Below are 17,370 nucleotides of genomic sequence, written 5' to 3'. Positions count from 1 at the left end.
TTCTGTTTGTATTTGATCCTATTGTATTTTTTATAAAAAAATATGAAATGCTGTCTGCATCTGCATGAAACCCCAAAGCTGTTACATGTGACTCAGCAACAGTTCACGAGCTTTGTCAGATCAGCATCTGCAGCTCCAGTCCAGGTTGACAGTATCTGAGCTGTTGATTGTTTGCTAACTCGAATATGTGCAGAACACAACAGTTTTACGTTTCAGCTTCTTAGAAAAAACCAGACAAAGGCCTGTGAACATGAGGCCGGGTTAAGGATGTTCATACTCTGTCTCTCTAAGATGATTAATTAATGATTTTACTTTGATTTTTTTCATTCAATCACTTTTTTATAGACAAAATAAATAAATTACACCTTAAAACAGAATTATGTTGTGAGTCTGGTGAGTTGTTCAATACGACATAAACTCAGAAAACATAGTAATATACAGCATTTGTCTCTGACACGTAGCACAAACAAATAAAATAACATCATCAACACAACTCGATGTGTTCAGTCACTTCGCATTGACTTCAAAAATGCAGCGACATGTTTTTGTCACTGAGCCGGTTTCATTCAGACCTGGTTTTTTTGTCCAACCCCCTCCTCCACGACACCTCCCACTTCGTCCCATTCATCCAGTCACTGCATTCCATGGGTTCTCATTCATAAACAGCCTGTTTGCTCAGTATCCTGATCTTCTCTCAGGGACTCACCACCACCCCGTGGTCTCCAGGCTACATACTGCACAGCATAAAGAAGTCTGAGTTTGCCCCAAAACCCTAACAAACAAACATAATAAAGCCTTGATTTCTCCTTTCCACCTTTAGGAGGCAGTAACTCTATTGTTTTAACAGGAGTGCACAGGCCATTTTGGATCACGTGTTCCCCCTCAGCCTCACACTCATCATCACCTTGTTTTCAGGGTTTTTATATTTCAGAGTCAGCAAAGTCAGTCATTTATCCGCTGCTGTGGGGTCAGTTCTCCTGGGTGTATTATTACATAGTTATTTTATCCAGCACAGATAGTAGTACTCAGACTTATGTATATGTACTACCACAAGCTGTCCTGTATTCAAAATATATAGATACTTTATTAATCCCCGGGGGAAAACATTTCTGTTGCAGTAGCTGATACATATAATAATATATACTCAAAGTAATAACATATTAAAATGAAAAATAAAATAAAATAATAGTAAAACACTGTACGTTCTGCAATGTAGTGTTCAAACTGCTCGAAAAAGTCTGAGATATGTTCCTGTGTTGTCCATTCAAAGTGCCTTTTTACATGCTGTATACTGAAGAGCGGCCTGGTGGCTCAGTGGTAGAGCATTGGGTCGGGATGCAGAAGGCAGCAGGCTTGAATCCAACCCCGCCAGGTGTGGCCCCACCCAGCCACCAAGGACGACCTTGGTGCCAAGCCCGGATAAAATGGGAGGGTTGTGGCAGGAAGGGCATTTGGTGTAAAGACTCAAGCCAAATCAACGTGCAGGTCGCGTTCCGCTATGGCGACAACTGAGGGGACAAGCATATCCAGAAACAGTGGATGTATTTTTCTACTTCAGAGGATTTATCAGCAAAATGCATGTAAAGTATCAAAAAGTAACAAATATTAATGGGGAATGTAGAACTAATGCAATAAAATTATGGCAGCATTTTCATACATTACTTGGTTGAGGTGCAGCTAGTTTACCAGTCAAAGATAGATGTAGTTTAATATTTCCTTCGCTTATAGTTTTAGTATATGGTCACAAATATGCCAAAGGTGACTACTTTCTGAAGCTACAGTAGACAAACAAATGAAAAAGGAAAAAATTCTCCAAAAAACAAGCACCGCTTAAAAAAAAAATCATATGTAGTATCTCAATGTTGTTGAGTCAGTTTTAATTGTTGGCATCGTATTAAAGCTTTGCTGCTTCTCTGCAGTCTTTTTTTTATTGGTTATACTCTAAATGATAGTATATGACACCTTAATGAAGCATCTACAATAGCTCCATAATAGAGTGTTTGACAACCTTGTACCTAAACTCACTGTGTTTCAATTGATACTAATAGGACAATGATCATAGTGCTTCAGATCCAGGAAACTGCTCCCCATCACACGCTATATGACTACAGCCTCATACTCAAGCGGCTATAAATGGTCTGGCACTCAGTGTTCCAGTTTCTATATCTGCCATATTCAATGTGTCTCTACAGGACGACACAAAGAGAGGGAGGGAGCCAGCCTGGAACAACCTACAGTACCTGACAATTACTGAGGACACTGGGTTTTAAAGGCAAAGTGTGGCCACATGAAATAATGATAAACCTCACATGCTGATGTTATGTAGTTCCTAGTATATTCATCAACTATTATTTGCTGAAATGCACTTAACAAAAGACAAAGTACAGCTGGTTGATGGCCGATGAAAGTGTCATTAGTTTCAAATGCTTTTGGCCAAAACCACCTGACTATTTTGAGCCGGTTATGGCTCTAAATCAAGGGTGAGCTGTACACACAACAACAGGGGTCTGACTTCACACACACTGCAGAACTGGGCCGACAGGAAACACTGGGCTATTGATGATGGTTTGTGGTAGTTTTTAGACTTGACACCTGTTGGTGGACCCCATCTCTTGCCCGGTGACAGCTCGGACAGACTCCAGCCCACGTGACCCTTGACTGGGTTGATGGGTTTACAATCTCAGGAGCTGCGTCACTGACTTGACTAAAAACCAGACTTTTTTAGTCACAATAAAACCATTTCACAGTATATTGAAAGCAAAACATCCCCCAACTGGTAACTGAGGTCACACACAGCACACAGACTGTCCACATGATCATTTCTTTCCCTTTTGCCAGTCTCCCTCTCACTCTGTCTCTGTCTGCTGTTTACTTGAAGTGACTCATCTCTCAGTAGTGCCGGGACTTGTTTCCCAGCTCAGCATGCTCTCATCATTTCTCATCGACAAAAACTAAAATTAGACAAAAGTTTAGTGCCGGCTGAAAGTGGCTCTGTCCACAGTAAGATTTATTTTCATACACATCACTCCCATCAAATGTGCTGCAAGCATTCAAACTCTCACATATGTGTGTACAAACACCAGTAATCCGTGCAGTGTCTGACTCTTGGTGTGTGTGTGTGTGTGTGTGTGTGTGTGTGTGTGTGTGTGCGAAACATTTTACAGTCTTTATTCTCTTATTACATGACTGCTTAACCCATGTGATCAGTGGTTTTCTGGGGTGTTTTCTTCATAAGCAATAGGAAAAACCCCGGTAGGGATATTGATGGTATATCAGTGCTTTAATGTTAAGGGAAGCAGATTGTATCACCTGCTAAACAAAATCTGCCAGCTGATCTGACTGCATACAGTAAATTACTATTTGTTGAAGGATGCATATGGTTTTTTTTTTTAACCCTGAGCTCAACAGTTTGTCTCAGTCTTGAGATACGGACTAAAAGGATTAAGGCAGCAATTTCTTAGATTATTAAAGGTGCAGGAGCTAAGAGTCACAGCCATAGACCTTTCACAAAATGAACTAACCATGGTGCACAATGCACACGGGCCTTGAAACCCTTCAGAATTCACTTCTTCTGCATAAATATGATCCATGAATTTCTAAAACTATATAGATAAATTGGAATAAATTACACTTATTCACTTATTTTAATGGAATATTATCCAATATTATCCGATTTTAGCCCTAAATGTTTTTAGTATTAATTCAATGCTGCAAAAAGTCACCTTCATGTGACTTGTCCTAGCTTGTTTTCGAATGCAGAGTTGGCTTTTACTGCCAACTGAGAAGCGCCAATTGAGAATTTCTCGGTCAGCCACCAGTGGAAAGTGCGAGCAAACTGCGGCCTTTTGTATCATGACGTAGAGGAAAACACAGACTAAATAAAAGATGCAACACACTCCTACTTTCATCAGTCTGTCTGCACTGTCTGCATGTTGTCTTTTGTGACCCTCATAATGCAAACCAAAGCATATTTTTACACTGTGTTCCTGCATTTACACACACGACGACTGTGGTCACCTACACTTTCCTCTGAAGCAGAAAGAGATTTGTGCTTTAGTGGAAATGTTTCCACACATCATAGTCTCCTTTTTAAAAATATGGTGGTTTTGCGTGTGCAGCTTCGTTAGCCCACCTTCTTTGATTACAGCTAATTCATTCATTGAGCATTTCTGGGAGATTGATCCAGGACTGTCTCCTCGCAGTGAGGAGACACACTGGCAGTTCAATATTAGGACAGTGAGGGGAGATCGGGGATTTTAAAACCTATTCCACCACTTCATGAGGGTTTCTGACAGAACAGTCTGCTGCAGGAAACTAAAAAGTAGCTTTGGATGCCTTTGGGGAAAATGATTTTATTGCAGAGCTGGCACAACACTGCATTTTGTGTAAAGAGGGATGTAAATGTTGCAGTTTGAAGCATCTCAGCTGCTCTCAAGTCAGATCCTGTTAATTTGTCTCCAGGTTTCAGGAGGTGGGAATGTGTCTAATGGCACAAGTCTGCAGGCAGAAGAACAAAAAAATCCTTTCTTCCCTGTGAAACAGTGACCTTTTAAGGTGGCAAATTAGTGTGGAGGTATGACTTATACAGTGGTGTGTGAGTGTGTGTGTGTGTCTGTCAAGGATAGTCAAGAGCACACACACAAGCTGGTTGTGTGTGGAGGAGTAAGGATGAGTGGCTGGTATCTTAGCAACAGCACGTTAACAGAGGAGAGGGGAGAATGCGAAGGTGGATGGTGCAACAAACTACTGGGACTCCGCACAAACACGCGCACACACACACACACACACACACACACACACACACACACACACACACACACACAGAGTTATGAATGTCAAGATTCACCACTAATGGGGTCGTTTGTTGCTGGAGCCTCTAAACTGTAGGCAAAAGGTTTTATTTGCATGACCTGATGCCGTCACCTGAGTCAAGAAGAGCTGAGCATCCTTCGAAAAGCTGCCATTTTTTGGTCAAAAGCTGCCAGTGTTTCCTCCAAAGTTCAAAGTATCTCTAATTATTCCAATTTTTTAGTGCAATTCCAACTGGTTCTTTATGCACATGTTGTATTTGCAAGTACAAGAATCTGATCTGAGGAGGAGGAAAACAAAACACTGAAAAAATTCTAAATATCGCAAAGTATTTTGTGCTGCAATAAAAACAACATGCAACTGGAAACAGGATAAACTACGTATGAGAGTTAAGACTCCATCAAAGCTTCCACTGATCAGCATCCGACACATCACCTTAGTTTGAAGTCATAAGGAAACTGTGACCTTACTCAAATTAATGCATGAAAGCAAAATGTCTCGGTGGATTTTTTATTCCTTTAGGTGTGGCGCTAAATCTAGGTAGCGATTATGGGTGGAATCAAATTACTGGAGCATGTTCTGTTTTTAATAATGGATTAAAAAAAATAAAATACTTATATGGCGACTTTAGATTGTAAGTAGGTGGATCTTTATACTTTGCATACACACAACTTCTTGTCTCTTCTTTGTCAAGAAAGCAATTGTTTGCCACAAATAATGAGCTGCAGTTTTCCTGTCTACACTGAGGTTTGCAAAGGAAGGGAATTGTTCCAGGTCGTTTTCCTGAAGGGATCCTTCTCTGTGACAAACAACACTGACTAAATATGTAATATTTTCTGCACACCACATTACCAGCCTGTCGTTGGCAGAGAGAGAAGGGCTCTTTCTGATGTTCTGTCAAACCAGAATCTGTATCTTTCAGCTCATCTTCTTCTCATGATTTCCTCCTCACTCTGTCTCCAACTGTCTGTCTCACTTTTCCATCTCGCGCCCTCACACACACCTCTCAGAGGTGTTTCTCTCTTCCAGGGTGTGAATGGGATTAGATTCACAAGGGACTGGAAAAGATGTATCGGTGGTGCCTGGACAGAAAGACAGATGACACTTTATTAATGGCAAAGGGAAATTCCAAAACTGAAGGATGAACTTGAAGAGGGAGGTGGGTCCCATGTCGGGGTAGTTACTTACCAGATGTAAAATTTTAAATATGACTTAAGCTGAGAGGTCCTGCAATTCCACCGAGTGCATATTTGTAACTTGGTGATTGTGATGCTCTTTTGTCTCATGTCCCACCCGAAGCACAGCCGACTCCTCCTTACATTCTTTCTTGGTCTTTCAGAGCTTCTCTAATAACTGAAGCTTTTTTAATGCTTGTTTGTTATTTCCCTCATTGTGCAATAGTCTACAGACCAGGTCTACAGTTATTAATGACATGGATCAGATTTGAGTCCTTGTTTTAGTTTTTAAAAAACTCATTTATTTGTCCTCATCAATACTTCATAACCTCCTACTTCAAAGGCTACAGAGGGGGATAAAAAGAGGAAATTGCTATCTGACGGGGTTTGAGCTGTTTTCAGAAGTCTCCCTGAAGCAGAGTCTGTCAGAAATAGAGAACTTGTACGATGACATTTTTGTAGGCCCACCCATGAGTTCCCGTCTTCCTGGTTCCCTCGACATGGGATTTGTCCGTTGGCGTTGCAATTCACGTAATGTAAAATGTATCAAAGGGAGGTGGTTTTAACACCGAAGCAGCCTGCAGGTACAAATATTTGCGTGGCTTCAAAGGCAGCCAGCCGCACTGTTTAGAAGGTAATTTAGGATTTCACAGTTTTTAATGGCTTTCTCTAACGTCCTTTTATGCTGTAGGGAAGCTGACTCAGAGGAGTAGTTTAAAAAAGTATCCTCAAAGAAGTTTTGCACAGTTTTCCATCACACCATTAATGAATGGCAAATATTTTCCACTGAATCTAGATCTGTCAACAGGGACTGATTTTTGTAGGGACAGTTGATTCATTTCTACATAGAGATTTAGAAAACAGGTAGAGAGCACAGGTAAAAGGGAGGGTTTAATTTTTTAAAATGAAATATATAATTTTCTATATGTATTGCATTGTATTACCAAAGCTGTATGTGTGTCCCTGCACATGGTCTACAGATGAAAATGGGCCATTAGCTGCACCTGAACAAAAACCATGTTCTTGTACACAATAAACTTCATTCCCCCACAAAGTGGCAACTAAAACAAGACTGTTACTGTCCAAGTCAAAGGACTTGGTTAAGTCACAGTGATAGATGGTCTTCAAACCCTTCATCCTGATGTCTTCTGTGCTGTGGTGCAGTTTTTTCTTTTTCATACATTTACAGATATTTGTAAAATCATTTTATTACTTTGTCCGTATAGGGCACTGAGTGTAAAGTCATTGTATATGCACATCTGAGCTGCCTGATGAGATTGTTTGATAAAAAACAGTTTATTCATGATGGAGATGAGGAGGAGACTGAGGAGACTATGATTTATTCAGTTTATTCCTGAGTTGTTTAATATGAATGACTGACTGACTCCTGGCTGTTGCAGTAAACTACATCAAGGCAGCAATTAGCAAGTCTAATTAGTAATGAATGTATTTTGCAGAATTAAGTTGGATGTCTTAATGAAAGAACAGTCACGAGGCATCAAATGCCATTGCAGGAATGTGTAGTGGTGAATTTTCTGCCTCGTTAACTATACGAGGGAGAATGTGTCGGAGTAAACAACAATGCAGCAGCACAGCAAGCCTCGTTAAACATGAAGAAATCATCTACTCTGTGTATGTGTGTGAACCCCTGTGTTTCTGCAGCCGGGTATATGTGAGCGAAGATGTGAGGAGGTGGCTAGTGCTGGCTGGATCTGGGGCTGGATCTGCAACACAGCCCGTCTGCTCACACAGCACACTGTAATTGGGCTCAGAGGAGCAAGGAGACCCACCCACAGGAGTCGGATTATGCTGATGTATGCCATATCCTGCCTTCCTAACATTCTTATCTCATGCCCGGCTCTGGTGTAGGCCTGCACTTAGTGCGCCGGCAGAATAAAATGAGGGGAGAGCAGAATGACAGAGCATCAGAGCCAACTATCATGTCGGAGGCAATCTGGGGCGTCTTGGCACAAATGAGCTTCCAGCAGGTTTTATCTAAAACAACCGATCAGGGGCAGAACACTCGCAGACAAACACAAGGACACACTCTCAAAAGGTTTGATATGCAACAGCTCAATTATCCAACCTGTTCTCACTCCCTTAGCATCAAACTGATGTGTTGCCAACTGCTTTCATGTCTTGAAAGACATAAAAGAAATACTGAGGCTGAACTTCCTCTTTGGGGTCTTGATGACACACCACAAAAGCGGCAATATTTGACACCTTGGGAATGACAATGGGTAGGCGTCCGATCAAATAACCGGCACAATAGCGGTTGCCATGCTGCACCTGTCGTTATGACAACAATCATAAATGGTCGGGTGTAAGTGTGGAAGCGTCACACGGACAGGTTGAGTAAATATGTTGTGGTTCGGGTTAAAAGTAAAAGTAATAGCAGTTGTGGAATGTTCATGGTAACTTCTTGTCGTGTTGACCCAACACCCTGACCTCCTTCCAATTTGGACTCACCATCTGATACAGTCTCTAGTGCTAAGTTCATAGGGAAAATACCTGGGGGGCAACCTGCCAGCTAATCGGATGGTTCTCCATTTAATTCAAAAGCTGGAATTCAGAGCTGGGACACATGACACATGCTCCAGTTGGGCAGCCAGGTTACCATAGCAATACCAGTTTCAATAAACAGTACTTCACAACAGCTTTCACTATACTGGCAACTGAAGCAGCCATATTGGATTTTGAAGTCTGGGTTCCTCAGATCCGCCAAACCTTAATGAAGTGTGATTGATGCCTAAACAACAGACAGGACTGTAGGTGGACAGTCTGGTTATTCATGTGACAGTCACTTGGTGGATCACCTCGCCGCGCCTCTTTAGTGTTTTAGGCAGCAATTATTATGAGATAAGTACAAGGTATTAATTTGGCAGATACTATTAAAACCCTCTGATTGGATAAAAGGTCACCCAGAAACGTTTAGGAGCACTGTGTGGTCTTAACCTATTGCTGCGGAAGATCATTAGAGCTCCCACGTACATGTTACCTTGATAAAAAAAGAAAAGAAAAACAACAACAACAACAACAACAAAACACAAGATTAACTGAACAAATCTCCACTGCTGTATTTGTGTCTGGCTCTGCGTGATATGTCAGATAAACCCTATAGGTGAACAACCTTCTCGACCATTCGCCTAAAATCACCTACTGACAATTATGCAGCAGTGTTTGGCTGCCTTTAGGTTCCCTGAGAGGCAAAACCAAATACCAACAGATGAAAAATTTCAAGACTGATCTGACAGGATGTTAATGTCTGAGAGGATTGTCACGATGAGCGCGGCAGCTCACGGCACAAACACCACGTGCCTGATGTCTGAGCAGCTCAATCTGCATCATTTTCACTTAAAACTCTTGGTTGTTTTGTTATTATTTTGTTTGTGTGCACATGGTACCAGCGATGTGTGTGCATGTGTGTGTGTGTGTGTGTGTGTGTGGTTGAGCAGCATTCCTTTGTATTTAGACTTTGTTCCCAGGTGTTGCCATAGAAGAGCACAACTAATTTGAGCTCATTATGTGGCTGAGGTGGACGGGCTGTGGAAGCATCATTAGCAGAGTCTCAGATGGAGGCAGTGAGACAGGGGAACGTTTCTATTCAACAAAGCTCTTTAAAAAGCTGGCGGGATCGGGAGCTGATGGGCTGTGCAAACAGTAGGTTTTCCCTTGGACTGGTTGGTTGAAGATTTATAAAGATACATGAATTAAACCAACAGAGTGCTGATACCTGATCCCTAAAGGACAAAACCTGCAGATAAAAGCCAACAGTTCATGGGTGATTGTAAACTTTACTGATTCACTTTTATTCACACTGGTGGGTTCAAATCCCCCCAGGCATGGCCCTACCCAGCCACCAAAGGCATCCTTGGTGCCAGTTCCAAGCCCGGACAAAAATGGGAAAGTGGCCTCATGAAGGACATTTCTTAGATGCTCCATAAGCTAGTGATTAAGTAGAAATCAATGAAAGTCTGTGCCCCTTTAAAGCTTTTGTCTTTGCAGTGCTGCCACTGCTGCACAGGGCACCTCAACAGCACCTCTCCACACTAAAGTGCGTTTACATAGACTTAAGTAACCAGGTTACAGTTGGTTTTCACGGGAAAGCTTAAATGCCAGCGGGAAAGTTCTTTCCTGAAATTGAGGTATGGGATTAGGGAAACCTGGTCTCCCCAGGTACATTTCTGTTGGAGAACACCAATTTCTCTGCCATGTATGCAAGTATGTGCATGTGCGTGTTCCTGTGTGTCTCCCCCCCCCTTTTTTTTTTCTCCCCCTGCTGCATCAAACACACAGAAAAAATTCAGAAAGAATATTTCTGCAATATTTCTCCAGCTGCAGTAGTGGGTTCTTAAACATCTGGATTTGGAACCTGTCTGACAGACTTAATGAGTGAGGGGCGTCTTTTCAGAGCTTTGCATTTGGCAGTAAAGCTAAATTGCACCAGAGAGAGAAGAGACATATTGTGGGAAGCTTAGTTGCTATTTCTACCGAAACGAGTCAGACATTTGCAAACTTCAACTCCTTACTGAATGATCACAGAATTACATTACATATGGCTGGTATTCATTCTTAATATCCTTTCTTGCTAGCAAATTCTAGCAGGAAGTGAACTTCCTGTTTATTCTCCACAATTTACAAGAGTGAAATAAAATGTGCCCATATTTCCTTCGGTATGAATTAATGCCCCAATGAACTGAAGACAAAACCGATTTGGACCAATTTCTGCTCTGCCAGGGGACAAAAAGGACCTGAATTATGGATAAATCGTAAAATGGTAAATGGCCACTTATATATATACTTTACAAGGTTGCTTCTCAATCACACATTCACACACAAACACTCAAGGTGCTCACCTGACCCACCAGGAGCAACTTGGGGTTCAGTGTCTTGCATGAGGATCTTTTCTTGATATGTGAATAACAGGGACCAAGGTGACATTTAAGGTCATTTAAACAAAAAAAACAAAAAAAATTCAACCACTTAATTTCTCACCGACTCCAACTTATCACTTTGTCCACCTGCAAAGTCTGACCTAACTCTGACTGAAAGGTCATGATGTGTTCAAACTGACAGTGGACCCTGCTCTATGAGAGGAAAGTATCTAATGATGCAGAAGCACATGAGACTGGCTGCAGAGAAAATTCGAATCAGTGAGCATCGCACAAATCCAATAATGAGCACTGGCAGAACTGCAGGTGTTTTGCATTTTGACAAGCTTGGATGTTCCTGATTGGGGTGTGTCTGGCCGTGTAGCACAACAATTGATTCTTCAACCGTCTCTAATTCCATGTTGATTTACTTTTTAATGAGGTTCCCACTGTAAGACCTTTGTGTGTTGTGTTTGTGTGTGCATGCGTGAAGATCGATTTAGGTGCCGAGAGACTTGAGGAGCAGGCAGTCGATGGCTGCTGGTTCCAGGGACTGAGGCTCAGCCGCTTTAGATGCTCCTGTCAGCTCGGATCAGTGTGATGGAGCAGAATGCAAACGAACAGGGTCACTGCAGGATCCGAAAAACCAATATGTGTCTCTGCAAGTTTCAGCTTCAGAATGTTTTGCCGGTCTCCAGGAAAATGGTTTCGGCAACAGTCATGTAAGATCAGCTAAAGCTGTGCTGAGCTATAGGTTGATAAACTATGAGATCACTTTGTCTTCAAAGGTTTAACTCTATTTTATAACCACAGTGTGAAATCAACTCACTTTTACTGAAATCGCCCCAAATTAAATATTTCACATCCAACAGTGGGTTCAGAATCAAAGCATGACCTACGAATGCATGATGTCTTCTTCTTTGTCTTAAATGGAAGGGACTCCAGCAGCTGTGGGGCATAAAGACTCCGCAGTCACCTGCATCTGAAGGACAAAGGACAATCCTTTGAAGACAGAGGAGAGGAGGTGATCTAAGGCAGTGGCCCCCAACCACCGGGCCAAAGACCGGTTCCGGTGCACAAAACCGGCAGTGGGCAGTGGGCAGCACAGAAAGAACGAATAATTGATTTTATTTCCAATTTATTGAAAATCACTCTGAAAAACAGTTGATTTTGAAAAACCTGCCTGTTCGTCTTAATACGCTTGACACATACCTGTTTCAGGCATGTGGTCCCACAAGCTAGATAAAATAAGTAAAAAACAGTTTGGAGTCAACTACAAACCTGCCAGCGTTTTGTTTCAAAGCAGAATATCCAGAGATTGTCACAAAAGCAATAAAAAAAACTCTGCTTCCATTTCCAACATCAGTGATGACAACCAGAACAAAGTTAAGTAGACTGATGGTGATTTGCACAGGACATTTTAAATTCACTTTCGTTAAAGTTGTGGTATTTATTGCATGGCTTACTGGCTTATGTTGTGGATGCTGCTGGAAATGTGAATTTCCCATTGGGATCTAGAGTGGACATAAGGAACCCACTGTGGGACCACCTTGTTGTGGATAACCAAGCCCAGGGTTTCCACTGATTATCCTTTAGTGGACAGTTTTATGCACTTTGTGTTTGTGAAATTATGTCTTACATGAAACCGATCCGTGGTCCATAAAAAGGTTGGGGAAAAAGTCAGCACCAGCACAAGTGCTCGACGTTAAGATGGATAAATCTGTGAAGGAACTTTTCTTTCTCTTTTTGCCTCCATTCAGTCTGAAATGGTGGTTTTCTTCCCATTAAACTAGAACTTTACCAAACAGGCCTGTGGACTGTGTGCAAATTGAAACTCTCTCTGCCCAGTGTCTGTTAAATCAGATGAAATTTCCTGGATCGAGTATAAACAGTGCAGAATCTGCTGAACTGTCCTTAGCCTCCATCTGCCTGCTGCACCAAAGCTGGAGCGTGGACAAGGTCAGTTATCTCCTCGCTGGGTAGCAAGCTCCAATAAGCTTTGATTAGCATAAACTCGTGTTCAGACACCGAGACAATGTCCATGATTAAATGTCAAACGTGACAGTGACCCCTTAGAGAAATTCCCAAAGGCAGTTGAGCTGGAATCGCAGATTCTGCAGTGAGTCTCGAAACACGTGGAAAACTATTTAGAAACACAGTATCTGTTCGTGTCATGCATTCGTTCGAGATCATTTCTCCACACAGATCTGAGATTTTTTAATCTATTTTTAGCTTTTAGTCATAGTTTATTAAGCTGTTTCCGTTGCACCTTGCTTTTATCAACACTGGGTTTTTTTTTTCACTCAGGATTTTTGTGCACACAGAAAAACAGGTGGATGCAGACAGATACTGATAGAAATATTCTTGTTACACAATCATCTGCCAGGATAAAGGGCTTTCACACATGTAACTGTGTGGTGCCACAGTAGATGACATTGTAATAAATGAGTGCCAGTGTTAAAACTCCAATCATCAGAAGATAAAGTGCAAAGTCCTCCACGTGTGTTCACACAGCAATATTTCTGACATGCTGAGTCACACATGTAGGTAAGAGTCATCTTTACTTTAACACTTTTATTTTTACTTGTATTTTTATTGCTGAGCTGAGCTAAACATCCACAGGAATCTCTGTAATTAGCACAACGATGAAAGTGATCCCAGTTTTTTTGTGTGTGTGTTTGTTCTTCAACTTTACTTGAGAACTTCCATTGTATGATTCTCTTTATTTTAAAGTAACTGGGGTAGCTACTTTAGAGACTTTGCATAAAAGATGAAGTATTATATAAAGTAACTAATTAAAGTAAATAAAAGTCATTAATGCCCAGTTTTACCAGCTGGAATATTAAAGAAATACACAAATCTAAATGTATGTAATGTGCTGCATATTATTTTAAAAATGAGTCTTGTTGAGTGCATTATTTTATAATTGAAGTTTATTGTGACCATATCGCTGAGCTTGAAAGAAAATATGCATTTCTTTTATGTATCCATGTGAGTCACTGCAGGTTTTCACGCGTTGGAGATTTCAATTTTTCAAATGGAAGCTTTCATTTAATACAGCCTAAGGCCCCTGACAGTCTCTCAGAGTTTATTTTGGAGATCCTTAAAAAGTTACACAAAAATGGGAAAGTGAAAAGCAGAGGATCCATAAACCCGACACAAACTTTTAGCATTTGCTAAATCTTCATTTTAAACTGTGATGGACTCATCATAGCTTCATCATAGCTTCACTGTAAGCAGCCATGGCAGGTTTGGCTTCTCTTTAACCGGTGAGAGGACACAAACACATGTATGACTCCGAAATAAATATTGTTTTATGTCATTTGTTTCATCCGTTTCAGACACTTTTCACCGTCCATAGCTTGTCTTTTCTCACTGCGTTGTCTCGTCCTATCAGCTGTGATTAAACTGCAATAAATGTTTCCACACTATTTCAATAAGCTACTGTGCATTTAACATGCATGAAGCTGTTAACAGGGGCTTATTGGATCTACCGTGTGCTGACTTGCTTTATTTATCATGGCACTGTAAGTGCTGTTTAACATATTTAATAATAACCCAATAGGCTAATTAATGACGTTACCACTGCTATGTGTGCATCATGTGCATCATGTGCAGCATGTGCAGCATGTGCTCTGCGGTCGGTCTTTCTGCTTGGGTTTCTGCACTCACGGCAGATCGCGGATAATTATTGTCACAGTGAATTCCCCAAATCAAACATCTGGGTGCACTGAGCATGGTAGGTAACCATGGAGATGGCCACTTCAATTCACACCACCCAGGTGTGAGACCATTTAATTTAAATATGAATTAAAGCCTCCGACTGGCAGGCTGTTGCACTGCTCTCCCCCCACGTCTCAAGTCCTGTTCATTAGGAATAGAATCCATCATGCCAGTCGGTTGTTATATCACTACTTTACTCAAAAGGGACAGTGACTATTTGCACAAGTGCAAATTAATTCAAAGGTTAGTCAGTTTCTGCTTGCAGGAGACCTGAATTGATTGTGAAACTGCAATCAGCTGAGGGCAGAAACCTCCCACTCCCCGACCTCACGTGTGTTCACAGCGAAAACTGCATCACTAGGAGGCTGAGGAGACTCCACCTATTCGACAATATTTAGTTTGGTTTGGTTTGATGGGTCACAGATTGCTGTACGCAGTCTCTTAAAATTCACATTCCTGTACAAGCAGCAACGACAAATGCGTTTTGTATGGATACAATTTATTTTACTCATCACACAGGTTATAGCCTAGATATAATTCTACTTATGCCAGAGTGCACCACAAAGGCTCACCGCCACTGCTTTTCTCTACGTGAGGAGAAGGAATAGGTTTCAGAAGAGATCCACACGCCCACTATCTTCTTCACTATGCACTGACTGCTGCTGCAGACTTTTCAAACAAGTCTTAGTCTTTGCTACATTAATGCACCGCTTTGCATTATCGGGTACGAGAGCGATCTAAAACTTTACGTTCATGTTTGTGTAGGACTACAACTGGTGATTGTGATGTTTCAAAAAATATCATAAAAAACTGTTATGTTATTTGGGTAATTTAAATTATCCAACCAAAGCTGTCAAACAGCCATATTGCCTATACTGTGCAGGTTTTCCCAACAAATTGAGATGTGATAAAGTGTGACACAATGATCTATTTGTGTTCTGGGGTAATAACTCAGACTGTCATTCACGCTCTCCTCAGGGACGTCCGTCCATAGATGAGCTTTTAGTCTGACTGTATGCAGACTGATCTGAAGTCTGTGTTTTCCTTCTCTTTTATCCACTGACCTGTTTTTAAATGAATTTGAGTAACTCCAAATTATCCTAAAGCAGCATGGAAATAAATATGTTTTTATTCTGCTATTTCAGCCCATTACAAAGCTATTTATCTTATGCCCTTAATTAAATTTTATTCAATTTGAAGCTACATAATAATTCAGTGTAATTAAAATGTTTGTAAAGCATGTTGGACCTCTTCAGGAGAATTTCTGCTGCTCCCATCTATTCAAGGTAACTATTTATATCTAAAGTCACTAGCGAGGAAAATGTATTAAAATAGTTTACAGAGATGGCTCATTGCTGACAGCAGGTATTAATAGCTTTTTATTCCCTCCCGTCTGGTTAAACATGGCATCGGTTCTTGTTCCACAGGGAGCAGACATTTGCAAATGCAGCTGGATGTCAAACGCCTTTTATTACAAAAACTGATTAACAATAATTGGAAGCAATAGCTGTTGTAAATATGCAGCCAATCCTGTTACATATGTTTGGTGTTAGGTTCTACAGACACAATTTTATATTTGAAATCCCCAAGTTGGCTGATTTACTTTTGAAGTTATGAAGGAATATTGAAAAGAAAATCTAAATAAATGAAGGAAGTATTTCCCGGTTTCTTTTAGCAGGTTTAGCAGACACATGAGAGAAAACATGTGAGAACAGAATTTTTAAAGGCCGTGCATGTTGATATATGTATTGATGTTTAGGACTGAAAAAAAATGCTGCTTATTGTTAAGTACTTTGTGTAGTTTTGTAGACGGTCACATCCATAATGAGTGTAATGGATGGAAATGTTCAACCCTAACTGCAAATTCTGAATAAATACGGTACCTAATAGCATGGTTCTAGAATGTACTTTATTCTAAATGTGTTCATACCAATTCCTTTCCATCTCTATGGTGGCAGGAGCTTTGGTACCTACGTCACATGAAATTGGACGCAGTCCCACCTTGAAGTGCAACACTTTGATACATGATGAGAAGGAGGTGAAAGAAAGGAAGGAGTGAAAGAAGAAAGAGTGGAGGAGGGGGAGGGAGAAGGGGTGAGTTGTGATGGCAAAGCAGAGAAATTGCATTTTGATGGAGGCAAATTGAATCAGCTCCGCAATGGAGCCCCGAGGGCAGAGAGGCAAATTGAGACGTTCATGTCGGCACAGAGAGATTACTGCTGCAAGTGTTTGTGTTAGCTGTCTTTGTGAGCACTGGGTTTTGTTTAATAACTGGGGAGTGAGGACATTCTGGCGGTTCCTCACATTCTGACATGTTTTCAAAGAGCCGTTTAAGGGTGGACACTTGGTTTTAGGTAAGGGTGGGGCATTTATTTCTGCCACCTCGGATGAAATGAAGGCCTGGCAACAGGTGAAGTCATGGACCTGAGCACAGACTTGCCATAACTGTCTTGGTCAAAACCTGAGAACTTCCTGGGCCAAGACTTTTTTATGTAAAAAAATAAAGTGCTGGAAGGAGCCGACTATCAGCTGGTCCTTGAAAATACATTCACATGTCCAGGGAGCAGGTGGAGGAAAATCTAGAGAGGTGGAGGTCTGCTCTGGAAAAAAGGAATGAAGCTTAGCTGCAGTAAGACAGAATACATGTGTGAATGAGAGGGACCCTGGTGGAACGGTGAGGTTACAGGGAGCAGAGGTGAAGAAGGTGCAGGACTTTAAGTACTTAGGGTCAACGGTTCAGAGCAACGGAGAGTGTGGAAAAGAGGTGAAGAGGCGAGTGCAGGCAGGTTGGA

Source organism: Channa argus, chromosome 2, assembly GCF_033026475.1.
Source record: "Channa argus isolate prfri chromosome 2, Channa argus male v1.0, whole genome shotgun sequence".
NCBI lineage: Eukaryota > Metazoa > Chordata > Actinopteri > Anabantiformes > Channidae > Channa > Channa argus.
Note: the sequence above shows the minus strand (reverse complement) of the source record.